General features: G+C 43.6%; 1 long non-coding RNA gene across 1 annotated transcript in view; it reads right to left on the minus strand.

Annotated features, from left to right (window-relative positions):
- Positions 1-8,348: 8,348 nt before the first annotated feature.
- The window catches only part of LOC142007147 (uncharacterized), a 38,216-nt gene continuing 30,707 nt past the window's right edge, over positions 8,349-15,857 (minus strand). The window contains exon 3 of the long non-coding RNA XR_012643896.1: positions 8,349-9,381. This is a non-coding gene — a long non-coding RNA (uncharacterized LOC142007147). The remainder of the gene's footprint in view (positions 9,382-15,857) is intronic.

The raw sequence follows: 15,857 nt of genomic DNA on the forward strand, positions 1-15,857 counted from the left end.
GGGACGCGGATCGTCTACACGGTCCCTACTTCGACGTTGAACGTCGAAGTAGGGCGCTATTCCTATCTCCTCATGAGGTTAGCGACTTCGATGTCTCGCTGCCTAACGTCGAAGTTAACTTCGAAATAGCGCCCGATGCGTGTAGACGCGACGGGCGCTATTTCGAAGTTGGTGCCGCTACTTCGAAGTAGCGTGCACGTGTAGACGCAACTACAGAATGATAAAGATTCTTGTGATCAGCATTTCGAGATCTGAAGAAGTGGGTCTGTCCCAGGAAAGCTCATCACCTAATAAATTATTCTGTTAGTCTTTAAAGCGCTACAGGACTGTTTGTTTGTTAAGGTACAGGCTACCTCTCTGGGGTTATGAAAGAGTTTACTGTATTGGTTACATAAGAAATATACAATGGATATTTTAACTTGACAGTCATTGAAGGCAGGCAAAGTGTTCACAGTTGAGCTGACTTTGCAAAACACAGCATCTCCAACAATGCAATATGATATCGTGTCATGTCAGGGAATTCAGTGACTATTAAATTGCTCATTGGTTGAGGCTCTAGTGTCATAATATGTAGAAATACCAATCAGGATCACAGCCCTGTTGTGTCAGGTGCTGTTGAAGCATATACACAGGCAGAGTATGAGACTTCAGTCCTGAATTGTCTAGCTTCTGAGATGAGATGGCTGAAAACAGAGAGGATATCCCTACCTACCACCTCTTTCATTGATCTTACCAGATATCTTGATTTGTGATCTCATCACACTCTTAAATTAAGGATTGGATACTAAAGCTAGGAAATGTGGTAGGTGATTTAGTACCTGGCACTCTTGTCCCTCTAAGTTAGCATGAACTAACACCTCACGTGCGCCTAACTACTTTTCTTTCAGGAGTTATCAGGACAGATCTTTTTAATATTTTGGAGCAACATGACGCTTTTTGTATCGCCACTGACTCTGGTCCAATATTCTCTGCTTCTTTCCCTAGCTTAAGCCATGTGTAAGTATTGCAGCTGTGCTATCAAACAGGTGCCATATTCTAATTCAGAGCTATCTACATTTTCAGGGATAGTTGAAGTTAATAATAATATAATGAAGAGTTTAGAAAATGTTGAGGATACTTGTTGATTAAAGACATTTTTATTTAAATATAAGATCATTATCAAAATTCCTAAAATCAGTGAAACCTTAATTCAATATTAAAGTGACATAGACACATAAAAGAGCCACCTTAGGATAAAAACAAAACAAATGAAACAAAACAAACAAACAAAAAAAGCCCCAAAATATGTTATTAATGACAATCTGGAAGTTGTATGGCTGAAAAAGGTTGAACGCTAAGATCTTACTTCCCATTTTCCCTGTTTGCTTTCCTAAGATATATATGATATTTTTATGTTTTTCTTCAAGATAATTATTTTGTTTAAATGCTGTTTGTCATGACAACACACAGAGCAAACCTGCAGTTACAATACCAAGCACATCATAAATATTAATGCCACTCTAAATGCTTAGAAATTAATCATTGCATTTTAAAAATCATACACAAAAATAGCTTAATAAAATCCTTCAAGTATTTGATGCTATTCAATAAAAATCAAGAAATTAAGACTCTCATTCACCATTTAGTCCTCCTTACAAAAACTGTTATTTTGAAAAAATTGAGAACCACATATAGATCTGAAATCCATGTAACATAACACAGTAAACTGTTTCATACCCAGCATTCTATCATCTGGAACTCTCAAATAACTGGCATTTTAACCATAAGTAAGTTTTAGTTACATATTTCATAAGTACAGAATATTGCAAGTAAATACAAAAATACAGCAAGTACAGAATGGCTGTGTCTACACTTGCGTTCCTCTTTTGTAAGAGGCATGCAAATGAGGGACATTGAAAATGCAAATGAGGTGCAAATTTGCATATCTGACACCTCATTTGCGTATTCTTATTTCAAAATAGCTTCTTTTGAAAGACGAAAACCAGTGTAGACACTGCTCTTTCGAAAGTAAACTTCATCATTGAAAGAATCCTTCTTCCCTTTTTTATGGAATGAAGCATTCTTTCGAAGATGGGGTTTACTTTCGAAAGAGCAGTGTCTATTCTGGTTTTCTTCTTTTGAAAGAAGCTATTTTGAAATAATACGCAAATGAGGTGTCAGATAATGCAAATTTGCACCTTGTTTGCATTTTCAATGTCCCTCATTTGCATACCTCTTTTGGAAGAGGAATGCAAGTGTAGACAGAGCCTATAAGTTTTCAGTGTACAACACCATGGTGGTGGGTAAATAAAGTACTCTGCATACATTTATGTTGGTTTCTTTATATCAGATCTCGTTTTTCTGAAATGTTATGCTTTGTGACATATACCTCTCTGTTATCCAGAAAATTTCGGTATCTGGCAACCTTCCAGTCCCAGGGCTGCCAGATATGAAAGTTTACTGCAACATAAACATTGACCCTCTCTAATTGGGAACTCTCTTGTCTGGCAATATCTGTAAACTGACATGATTTTAGTTAGCTGGATGATCACTTACCATGAGTGTGGTCAAGTTTCCCATGGTTCCATAAAGTTTGTTTACAGCCACCAGTCCTGGCTGTCGGTGTTCTGTGGTATTTATCTCTAATTCACTCCAAAGTCTTCTAAGAGCCCACTAAGCAATGGAAGTGTTGGTAATGTGCTCAACAATATTGATCTCCAACGGTACGGCAAATTCTCTTGTCCAGCATTCATCAGGTCTCAAGGGTGCTGGAAGAGAGGGTTCAACCTGTACCATTTAAAAGTGAACAGTGGCTGCTAAATTAAAAACCTGTTTGATTTTAGTTCTCATCTCCAGATGAATTGTCTGAATTATCAACAATTTCCTAGGAAACTTTCCATTTTACTAGTTAATTGTATTGACCTCAACTGGGTTGCACCACTATAACTGATTTGGCTCTGTCTAAGAGCACAGAGGCAAATAAACTCAACTCTTGATAATCCTTAGTCAAGAAAGATTAGGATTTTCATTGTGGTGAAACCTATGGCCCTCTACCATCTGTTTTGGAAAGTGAGATATAGCTCCATAGAGACCTTTATCCTTCCAAATGTGGAAGACAGGGACAGATTAAAGATCTTTAGGATCAGGACCTAGCATTTGAACTGTAATGATAAAACAACAAGTCAGTAAACAAACAAGAGTTTAAGGGGGGCAGGAGAGAGAAGAGGAGAAAGGGGGAACATTAGTAAATAAACATGAAATAAATGTTCTGTTTATGTGAATGGAAACTGTGATGAATAGGAAAAAGAAAAAGAAAAAGAAAAAGAAAAAAAGAAAAAAAAAATCAATGTTCAGGTGAGAAAACAGATGGTGAATATAACAATTTCAGTAAATTTGTTTCCCAGTTAGTTTCAATCTGTCTGAGGTGGGAGGTCATATTAATACAATGGGGAATGTATTTAACAGTGGGAAGAAAGGAGTAAATAGGGAAAATCTGGTTTAGGGGCACTCATTATCTTAAATCCACAAGCACGGAAACCTAGCTAGCTCTGGTATCAGAGCTGTGAAGCCATGCTAGCACATTCAGAAGTTCTTTGGAGGAGGCACAGATATGATAGAGATATTGATTCATTTTTAAGAGACCCACTAGTAGAAGGACCCTTCTAAGCAAATCTTTGCTTTTGGTGGGATGGACAGTCACTAGTAAGTTCTTCACAGAGATTCGCTCAAGATACAGTGATTCTTCAAGGAAACCCAAACAAGAAAAATATTTATTAATGGGGAGGGATAAGATGTTTGTGCAGTTAAATTAATTTGGAGAACTTCTTCCCACTTTGCAGGTCATTAGCAGAGCGTACAAGGATTAAATAATGATACTTTCCACTTGGATCCAACTTCCAGTGAAGTGGCAGGGGGTCAGTTGCTTGAAATATTTAAAACCTGGCTAGGAAAAGCAATAGAAGAGTTGCTTGAGGAACAATCCTTCATTAGAAGGATGGAGGCAGTTCTAAGATATTTTGGCAGGAATGAATCCTAAATGAATAGGAATGCATTAGTCACTAGCCTGAATTAAAAAAGTTTAAGTTGACACGTTCGTTCGGGAACGGATGGTAAAAGTACTGATGAGTTCAGGGAGACTTTAGCTACCATGCAAACAAAAGCAAGATGTATTACAAAAGAACATTGTTTTGCTACAGATGTTATCTCTGGCATGTGCTGCAGTTTCTGCCCTAATAAATACCTCCGTGTAATGAATAATGTAGAGTAAGGTTCCATGATGTGAAAAACTGGTTAGATCTGCCACAAACTAACTCAGAAACTGCCTGGTGACAGTTTATGTATTTTTCCAGTCACGAGTACATAGAGTATGTTGTTTTTCATGATGAATACCTGGTAGCACTTTTCCTTTTGACTGTGTTTTGATGATTTGGAATATACAGGAGGACATAGTGTAGTAGACTAATATGTTTTTGAATATGGAGCAGGGGAGCACCTTACTTCTTCTATTCCTTTTAAGGGCTTCAATGCTAGTTTTAAGACTAAACCCAAAGTGGGGTCAGTGTGGAGCTACATAGATTCAAACGGTACCCCTTTGGAACCCACTTACACCAGGTGGAGACTTGACCCATGCAGGTCTGTACTCCAGCAAGCACAGAGCACAGGGGAATGTAGCCGAGGAGCCAGCCTTTGAAACAGTGCAGCACGCAGGGCACTTGCACAGATATAGCTGAGCTGGGCAATATGTCAGGGAGGGGCCCACCTTAACTTCCCCTGCCCACAGTGGGGAGTCCAGCACTGCTGGTGGTATTGTGACTTCCGTTTTGATTTCAGGAGGTGAGCCGATGGCTGGTTGTACTCAGCCATTGTTGAGGTTTCTAGGCCTTGAGACCTACTCTCAGTCACTCTGCTGTGAGGAGATGCCAGGGTATGTCACCTAATGCTGTCTGAGTCACAATTTTCTGGCTTCAGTTTTATCATTACTGCTGCAATCCTAGCTAGAAGCCTCAGCCAAGTAAGGACAGGGCCCCACAGTTCTATGTGCTGTACGTTTATACTGAAGGAGAGAATCTACCCCTGAGAGTTTTCCAGCTAACTGGACAAAGTAGTTAGAATGAGAGGGGACATGGAGGACCAGTGATGGGCCTGAAGTTGCACAAAAAGCCATTGACAGACCTAGGAATAGCACCCAGCACTCCCGTCTTCCAATTCACTAAACTACACTTTCTCCTGCTGTCCTCTGCCTTGCTTTTATATTTAGTGACTGGCTGGAAACAAGTATCCACCATCTATGCAATGATCGGATACAGAATAAGCAGTGGTGATGTAAGCTTCTCCTTATACTATATAGGTTGGGTCTACCTGGAGCTTTGTCCAGTGCCGCTACCGGCAGAGCTATGCAAAGTGAGCTTCTTGGGATTGCAAATGGCTGCCCCTTTGCATACTCCTGAAGTTCATTACCATATCCATGCAAGAGTTTGGTGCCAGCAGAAGAGGGTGCTGGAGCTGCAGAGACTGTGTGGACATGCCTCTGCTTGTAAACCTCCCTCTATCGCCAGTCCCTCAAATGTTTTATTAAGATCCTTTTGTAGCTCTTCACAGTCTGCTTGGGACTTAACCATTTGGAGTAGTTTTGTGTCATCTGCAAATTCTGCCACCTCGCTGTTTAGCCAATAACTAAAAGTGCCCTATTGTGTTGTGCACTAACTCATGCAGATCCCACGAATGTACACTGAAAGTTCCCCAGTATGTATTAACATAGTACTGTTTCAAACACTACACACTGAGGTGCAGTAGGGAACTTTAATACACACCAGCAGGCTCTATGGGGACCCAGTTAGTGACTGCTCCCCATAGCAAAGCCCTTAATTTTCATGACAATTCAGTTCTCGGCTTCTCCAATGCTGTCAGTAATAAAGCCAGCCATTGTCGATGGTGACTAAGATTCCATTAACGGACAGACTAATACAAGCTCATTTTATAAAGGCCGTAAGATGGAAACAGCTATTAGCCAGCAGATGGCAACGACCATTGATACCACTGGACTGAACTTTACTACTACCAGGGGTGGCTTGAGTTAGTGGTGCCAAACTCCTTGTACATGTTTCAGTCCACAGAATGGGCAAGGCACCATACACTTCCAGCTCTCATTATGCCAGCAGCTGCTAAGAAAGAAGATAAGAAAGAATGAATGTACAGGAAAACCCTGAGTTACCTGGGGGTTGCATCCCTTGCAACTCCTGCACAATTCAAATTTCATGTAAGTCAGGGGAGGGGGACACTTTCCTCTTCAGTTGAGCCCCTGGGAGCCTACAGCCAGGCGCAGCAGCACCTGACTACTTTCCAGGCTCCCACTCAGCTGCAGGCAGCCAGGGATAGCAGTGCCTGGTCAGTTTCCTGGCTCTCCCTTGCTTGCAGTAGCCGGGAAACTGACCAGGCGCTGCTGCATCTGGCTTCCGGCTCCCCAGGGCTGAGGGGCCTCTCTCCCTGCCCCGCTCATCCTCCAAGCCCCTGGAAGCCCAGTGTGGCAGTGCATGGTCAGTTTACAGGCTCCCCACTTGGAAGCCAGGAAACAGAGCAAGTGCTACTGCACCTAGCTCCTGGCTCCCCAGAGGAGGAGGGAGAGGAAACCCCTCAGCCCTGGGGAGCAGGGAGCCAGGTGCAGCAGCGCCTGGTCAGTTTCCTGGTTCCCCCTCCCAGCAGCAGCATCCCCCTGGTTTCTCCCAGGTGGGAGAAGCAGGTGGCTGGGAACCTGGGATTTCGATATTCGCATTAATACAGCCAGCGCATATGTTGATCCTGAGTAAAGTGAGGGCTTACTGTAGTGAAGAATACTTCAAAGTGAATCAGCTGCTCCAAATGAGGGACAGAAACAGCTGATACAACAGAGAAGGAGACAAAAAGTAAAAATAATTGGCTCCTCCCTGAAGCAAACCTTTTGGTAGGTTTAAAAAGGAATTTCCCTATTCTGCTAACTTTGGAAAGAACATTTGTAGGAATAGCACTTTGCTTTGTCATCATTTTATGGTTCTTTGGGGAAAGGGAAAGTTACTCGCCCTGTGCAGTAATGATGGTTCTTCAAGATGCGTCCCTGTGGATGCTCCACCCAGGTCTTGCGGCGCCCATGCTCTACTGATAAGAAAGTCTTCTCAGAGCAGTATCCCTCACGCCATGCATGCGCACCAAGTGCCTTGCACTCCGGCCACTCATGCACAACCCCCGTTCTGTTCCTTTTCTACCCGAAGTCCCTGTAGACTCCAAGTAGAGGGGAGGATGGGAGGGCAGTGAAGCACCCACAGGGACACATCTCGAAGAACCATCACTACTGCACAGGGTGAGTAACTTCCCTTTCTTCAAGTAGTCTCTGAGGGTACTCTACTCAAGTGACTCCTTAGCAGTACCCATTGGATGGGAGGTGGGTATTGGAGTCTTTTATGTGGAGGAAGGAAGGACTGCATCTGCTAGAGCTGTGGCAGGTATTGGCCCTTTCTGTAAAGCATAGTGCTGGGCAAAGGTGTGGTATGAGGATCTCGTAGCCCCCCCCGTATATGTCAGCTAATGCCACATTATTTAGGAGGGCTGTTGTGGCAGCCATTGCCCGTGCAGAGTGTGCCATGATAGTCCATGGTGGCTGTTTGCTTGTGAGTTGGTATGCAGTGTGTATGGAATCTGCAATCCACTGAGATAGGTGCTGTGCCAAAACAGCTGTTCCTGTGCAAGGCCCTGACCACACCACAATAGCACTCTGTGCTTCTTTTCTTCTTGGGCATGGGGACATTGTGTATCTCCACCTACTTCTGACGTTCTCCTTCTCTAACAGGGGCTTGGGGTGGGGATTCTGAGCATTTCCTTCATCCCTACCTCATTTCTGATTTATCATGGTGATCAGGAGAATTTCCTCATTAGATCTCACATTCCTGGGGCTACATCTGCCATTCCCTCAGGCCTTTCTTTGCTTGAGTGACTTCTCTGTTACTGGAGACCTTTTTCTGCTCCTTTGAACATCAACAAAATAAGCAAAGATGGAGAGGTTTACTGAGATGTGAAACAGACATGGGAAAGGAGGCACCTCATGCTGTCTACCACTTGGAAAGGGTGGAGCAATAGATACCAAGCCCAGAAAGAACCACTGGGACCATCTAGTTTGAATTCTTGTGTAACATAGGCCATAGATGCAGGAGGGAGCCTCACTAAACAGATAAAGGGAGAAAATGATAGGAACAACCATCAAAACTGACCAATGTTGTTCAGAATAAAAAAAGTGGGGGTAAGCTCCATATTAGCACAACTCTTCATATTCAGGTCTCTGATTTACATACCAGTGAATTCTACCAAAACAAAAAGCAGTCAAGTAGCACTTTAAAGACTAGCAACATAATTTATTAGGTGAGCTTTCGTGGCACAGACCCACTTCTTCAGACCACAGCCATACCAGAACAGACTCAATATTTAAGGCACAGAGAAAGAGTACATTGTCTTCCATATTTAATGCACATTGAAAAATTAGCAAAGAAAGGTTCTTAATGCTCTTACCACACTGGGGTGCCAAAATCTGGAAAAGCACCCCAACGTGCTTGTATATGTACTTCAAAAACAAAGCTAAACATAATAAGAACTATATGGTTTTCCATTTTCCTTATCATCATTCAGCTGGGGGCTGAATACTGGGTTTTTTACAAGCATGTTGGAATTGTACTTGTTTTGACTTGCCTAGGTTCTGTCTCATCTGAAATGTGACAGTTGCAAGTGACACTTGTATATTTGTTCCCAGAATTAATCCAAAAGGGTTGCTGCAGAAAAGTATGCTTTTACTAGGCTACCCAAGCAGTGAGATTTAATTAAGCTTACAGCAGAAGAAAGCTACTTCAACCCCCCAGAGGACAAAGAAAACATGGAAACCGTATCAGAATAATTAGGGAGAAGGAATTCAATAGCTTTAGAATGGCTTTAGTAATAGGACTGTAGTGTAAAGACCATGCTCAGTCAGAAAGAGTCTAAGGGTGAATAAGCCACATCTTCAGCTGTTCCGTACATTTTAAAGAGAGATTGAAGACAGACTCCTGGCTGCGATTCATTCTGCATATCTAATCTCTAAATCTTTTCCACTTGGCTGGAAGAATACATTGCATTGAATGTATAAGGATAGTTCTACCAGGTTTCAGTTGATTTCCTTTGTGCATGCTTGCCTCTCAGAGGCTGGCAAAAGTGATCAAGGGAAAGTTTGTCATCTTTGTACTAACAGTGGAATAAATACTCAAACATTTTTGATTGGTCCCAATGGCTGCAAGACTTGAAATTTCACACTTCTTTAGCTGCATGTGAGCCTTGAAACCAGCTACAACCTGCGTAGAAACTCGAATATGCCCAAATCGATGTTATTTGCTCTATAGATGCTTGCATTTATTTCTGTAAAGAAAGGAGACAGTTAATGAGGCAAAGGAAATCATTTTCTGAAAAAAAAAAATCCGCAAAACTGAAAGCTAAAGAAAAACAAAACCAAAACCAAAAAAGGGCCTGAAACGAATGTATTTCTCTTCGAGAAAACACACAGTTCACTAAAGAAAAACTTTTTTATGCAAAATTTTGTCACTAAACTCATATGTGTTTTCAACCAGTCCATGGAAATTGTCTTTCCAATACTTTTCTTCCACTATTTTCCTCATGTTCCTGTTCAAACAATTATTGTCCCTGCACACAAAACTCCTTCTTTAAAACGTATTGCTCCCCAAAGGTTTCAACAGTCATCCACTAGTGAATATAACATATAAAGATATGCATATCACTTTAATTTTGGCCCCTCATGCCTTGGTCATTCAGAGCATTATCTATCTGAGCTACATGTCCCTAAAGCTGGTCACATAAAATAAAAAATTATGTGGAAATAACATTCATCAATAGAAAGTGTGAGCTTGGTTCATGGTCATTTGCAATGTTATATTTTAATGAATATTCAAGCCGACTGACTTCTAGGCCCGAACAAAAATTCTCACGAATATCAAGAATGTTAAGAATTTTAGCAGAAGTGACTGTGTGAAAATTTGTATCTGAAGTGTTTTACTCACTGGCTATGTCTACCCTAGAAGTATCTGTCTACCAAAGTTACTGTTTTTTGTATCGGTACACAATATAAAAAGTCATGGCTTGGTAATGGAAAGAGTGCAAAAGTCCTATTTATAGTTAAAAAGGGGAAAATCGTGGCACACAATATATTCATGAGTTTTGTTGCAGAGATTATGAAAAATGCCAAAGAAATGTGCTTTATTCTATAAAAGATATATAAGACCATTTAATGTTAAACTACCAACAGTTTAGTCGTGCTGCTTGTGGAGGCCCACCCGACCTGCCACTCACTCTCCTATGATGGAGAGAAGTGAGTGGCAGATGGGAGATGCCTAAGGAAGAGACGGAGTGATGGCAGATCCTCAGAGGAAGAGGCCAATGGGAGCAGGACCTCAAGGTGTGGTGCAGATGGAGCTACCCTGTGAGCACGGTGGCTTCCCCTCACTTCCAGGAAGCTTCCCTTCCAGCACTCCAAAGGTGGCAGGTCAGTATGTTTCCAAAGGGATGTGACCTATGCCACGTCCACAGCATTTAGCTTCTTGCATGACTAACCTTTTTAAACACATCTCTATGCCCCTAACTTCTCTTAGGCTCTGACCTTTTGGCATCTGACTCAGCCTGACTCTTGACTCTTGCACCAAGCACTGGGTCTGACTGCCCTTATCTCATTCATGCCAGAAAGAACTGATGACACATGATTCAGCATGGGACTTAAGCATGTGCCTAAGTGTTTTAATCATGCTTAAATTTAAGCACTTGCTTAAGTGATTTGTTCAACTGGGGCCTGGGAGTGCTCAGCACCTGACTGGAGACCTCACCACCTTTGCAAGACTGAGTCCTAAGAATCCAATTGTACTAACAAAGACTTTGTGTGAAAACTTACTAGAGATCCTAAAACACCACCAAATCCCATTAAAATGAACACAGTTACTTCAATAGTTAACTTTAGTTATCATAACACAACCTAACAAGGCATTTTCCCTTCATTAATTATTCTACAGTATGTCCAGAACTACTCATCAGAACAGCAATAACAACCACAGCAATGACAAAATTAAAACCAATCTGGAAAGACAAAAAAATATCCCTAAAGTCAAAAGTAAGGCTCATGCAAGCTCTTGTACACTCCATCTTTTTATATGCTTGCGAGACCTGGACTCTGACAGCAGAACTAGAGTGCAAGATCAAGGCCCTTGAAATGAGGCTATACCGCAAGCTTCTTAACATCCCCTATACGGCCCTTATTAGTAATGAAGAGGTCAGAAACATCATCAACTCAGCAATAGGAGCTCATCACGACCTGCTATCCGGAGTAAAAAAGAGAAAACTGAGATGGTATGGACACGCAATGAGATCATCAGGCCTGTCCAAGACCATACTGCAAAGCACAGTCAATGGCAAAAGGAGACATGGCAGACAGAAAAAGCAATGGATAGACAACATTAAAAGTGGACAGGGATGAGCTTTGCTGCAACTCAAGAATTGGCACATGACCGCCAAAGATGGAGAGACACTATAAAGAACATTGTCATGAAGGCGCCCCAATGACCTCGGTCAAGGGACTGATGATGATGATGATGATGTCTGTTTACCTGCAGAGACAGGGGAATGGAAATTGAAGAGCGCCTGGGAGGGGGGTGCAGAAGCAGAGCTGGTGCAAGGGAGCGGGCAGGGCAGAGCAGGGCACAGGGAGGCAGGCCGGTCTGAGCGCAGCTTAGGTTAAGTGGGGAGAGGGAGGTGTCGGGCTGGCTGCGTGGGGAGCTAGGCAGGCACAGGGGGCCTCCGGTTGGCAAGGGGTGATGCCTCGCTCGTGTGGGGCTGCGTGGCAGAGAGACCCCACCAGCAGCAGCCAAGGCGCTAAATGTGAAAGAACGCCACAGGCGGCAAGCAGTGCTGGAGGCACAGCTGCACAGGGCGGGCAGCAGCGGCCCCCTAGCCACCCAGGGAGCGAGCAGCAGGGGTGGGGCTGGGATGGGTTGTGCACCCAGCAGCCAGGTCTTGTGGGAACACCTGGGAGCCCACAGCTGCTGGCTGGGCCGGGGTGCGCCGCTGCTGCAGAGCCATGGCGGAGACCCAGACCAGCAACAGGTACAGGCTGGGCTGGGGCTCTGGGAAACTGCCGCTGGGCACTGTGGAGAGACGCGCTGGGCGGGATGCAGCTGCGGGCAGCCATTGCCTGGAGCCGCAGCCTTTCTCCCGCTGCGGAATGTCCGCGTCCCGCTGAGGTGCATGAAATTGAAATTGGTCCTTGTAAATTCGAAGAAATGCCTCGTAAGATGAGGTAGGGGTTTTAAATCAAACTCCTCGTAAATGTGAATTCTCATAACCCGAATGGGTTTATCTCGGCGTATGACTGTACATAAATTATGAGCACAAGTGAGGCAGTAGGATGGTGGTGTTAGCTGTAACAAGAAAATGAGTAATGGGAGAATTTGGGAAGGAAGAAAGACAAGGAATTGATTTTTGGCCATGTTAAGTTGAAGTTGACATGTCCAAGAGGAGGGGTGTGGTCCCAAATTTATATTTCCCTGTGGTAGCACAATGCAGTGTCATTATAGCACTGGTCTAATCCTTACATTTGTTTTAAGTGTACTTTTCTGGGCTTGTGTTCATAGTTTGCTCACCTCCAATAATAAAAAATCTCCCATTTCAGGGTGGAATGTTCTGTTTTACTGAGGAGACCTCTGATTGTCATTGCTGTTTCCTTCCAAAAGGCATAGCGCCTAGAACAAACATTTGGCTAAGTGTCAGATTTGATGCTTGTCATCATTAAAACAGTGCATGGGGTGGTTGCTTAACTGCTTGTCATGTGTTTCGTATATTCTCTCTTGATATCTTGCTTGACCTTTATCTTGTGGTTTACAAAAAATACAGTGGATGTATTTCATCCTTCAGAACACAAACAGTTACGTGGCATGCCAAAAGAAAAGGCAACAGTGGGAGAACACATCCCCATTTGTAAGGCAGTATCGTTAGCAGTAATAACACTTGCATTGGCGGAACATATGGAGACAAATATATCTGCACCGTATCAACATTCATAACAATTTTAGTACCCCATAATTACTGTGAAATATTTAACCAGAATGAGTGTCCATGAATCACGTCAGTTACAGTTAGACAGCAATGCACAGCCATGAATCGTCTGCAGCATCTAAGTACCTTGGGGGAAGGGAAGCCACATCAAGCCATCGCTGTGAAAACATCCTGACAAATGCATGAGTCAGCGGTTTCATATTTTTCACTTTAATGATTTCACATGAAACAAGCCAGCGAATAAGAAAACAAGCCCACTGAAGTCTCAGTTGACTCAGAGTTAGCTTTCACTGAACCATAGCACTCTGCGTGCGATAAAAGGATAAGCTTCAGAAGGAAGTTTACAGTTGTCACATGTCTTGTAGGACATTGCGATGGCACACTTCATGTTGACTCTGCAAGACACATTCTGACCGACAAGAATGAGTTGCAGACACGGAAATACAGCCAAGCTTGACTAAAACAAAAATCGGTGCTGAATTTGCTTTATAAATGACTAGCGGATTCACCTGGCATTGTTCAGGTCCTGAACCCAACTATTTATTTATTTAAATAAAAATTAAATGAAAATGTACATGCTCTACTTAAATCACTGCTCTGTGGTGGGGATGGGGATGAGAGTTTCACAGGCTGCTCTGGGGAGAGAGGACACCACCAGCCCTCTCTCACCACAGCAGCTTGAGGCCAAGGGAGAGGCTCCTCTTCCTGGCCATTGCAGCTCTAGCAGGCACAGCTGGGGGACGGGGCGCATAGCCCTGGTTGGGGCTGATCCAGGTTAGGCTGGGTGGGGGTCACAGAAGGACCACCTGTCCTCCTGGCGGGCAGCTGGTTGGGTGCCACGGCTAGAGGGGGAGGCACCTCCTGTTGCGTCCACAGCGCAGAACTTGCAGAGAGCTGGGGAGGCATAGCCCTGTGCCAGCTCAGAATGGAGCTGCTGCAGCACACCTCTGTGCTGGGGTCGGCAGGCAGAGCTGGCACACTGCATGCCCACCCTGCACCCTCTTTCAACATTTGCTTAGTTATGTTAATTTTGAGGACTGTACTTGATTTGGTGATTCTGTCTATTTTCTAGTTGGTTTTATAAAAGGTGACCATCCGTCCTGTATTGGACGGGACGGTCCCACGTTTGGGACACCAAAAAGGCATCCCCACCATTGTTTTTTTTAAAAAGGGACTCATTATCCCGTAGTGCCCTCCCCCCGCAGCCTCGGGAAATCAGGGGAAGCACGGGCAGCTGCCGCTTCCCTGGGGCTCCCGGGGATCGCTGGCAGCTGCCACCTCTTTCCTGGCTCCCCAGGGCTTGGAGGAGCTGACCCTCCCATGTCTCCCTGTCCTACATTTGGGACAGGGAGAAATGGTCACCCTAGTTTTACGAGATGGAATCCCATTCCAGGCACATCCCATTTTCCTGGGAAACCAAGCCCTTACATTGCTTTAAGTTATGATAAGAGGATGCTATATACAAAGTTTGTGGTCCTGGCTCTCATTGTTTAGTTCTTCAACAAACAGACAAATTCTCTAAAAATATATAGTAGTTTTCTTCTGGTTAGTGAAGGGAGAGACTTTCAAAGTAACACGGGAGAGACAGGCATCCAAATTCCACTGAAGAGCATCAAGAGTCGGGCACCTAATTGTCCTTAGTGCCTTTAAAATTCCCCAAACAAACAAGTGATTCTAAACCTGCCTCAGTCATCACTGAAAGAGTTCCTCATTAAAATTGCCTATTGCATCTTATAAAGTACCCAGCATTTTCCTGTGAAGTATTTACCATTGGCCACAGTATATTGCAGCAGATGGACCATTGTGATCTGGCATAGTATGGCATTTTCTATATCTCTGTAATTCATCTTCCTGTTACATCACCCAGTCCCATGTTTCTCCTTGCAGGGCATATGATAAACCTTTTACTTCAATGGATTAGTATTTTTTTTTCAGAAATGATAAAACAAAATTGTTGCTTCTCCTCACTCAAAGTTATTTGTCATCCTTAGATCTGAAAGCCCTTTACAAATGAGGACAGTATCATTAACCCCATTTTATAGGTTGGGAAACTGAGGAACAAAAAGAGAAACGTTTTACCAATGTTAGCTAGTAAAACAGTGTCAGTACTTCACTGACTTCACTCAGGCTTCTCATGGGCTAAGATACTATTTAAAGTGAACAAAGAGAGTTCAATAGTTGGACTCAAGTGAAAGCATTGTGCACTTTCCTCCGCAACCTGTTGCTAATAATACAATGCAGGTAGCAGCCTGGGAATGGAAAAAGGCTACATACCAATTCTGAGCAGCTGGGCAGGTAGAGCCAAGGCAGCCATAGATCTCTCACAGAACTGGAAGGGAACCTCAAGAGGTCATCAAGTTCCAGGCTGCTGCACTCATACCAGGACCTATCACCATCCCTGGCAGATTTTTTTTTTCTCCCCAACCTAACCTGCCCCAGGCCCTTGAAAGGCTCCCTCAGGGACTGAGCTCACAACCCTGTGTTTATAAGGCTCGTCCTCTAGCCACTGAGCTAGCCACATTCTGATGTATTGGGAAGTATACACAGCACCAGATGCAAACCTGGCACACACTATTTCCTCCCGGAGCCTGTTTCTGCCTTCCCTGGAAGAGCACATCTGTGTGCTGTCCTTTACTCTAGAGAGGTCACTAAGTCTTGATCTGGTACAGAGGCAGAAGAGGAGGAGACAAAGGGGTTTAATCACGCTCCCACAAGACTGAATCATCAGCAGGCTCATTATCCACTCATCAGAAAGTGCACGAGTTACTCCCCCTGCCTAGCACTCA

This window comes from Carettochelys insculpta, chromosome 1, assembly GCF_033958435.1.
Source record: "Carettochelys insculpta isolate YL-2023 chromosome 1, ASM3395843v1, whole genome shotgun sequence".
Classification (NCBI taxonomy): Eukaryota; Metazoa; Chordata; order Testudines; family Carettochelyidae; genus Carettochelys; species Carettochelys insculpta.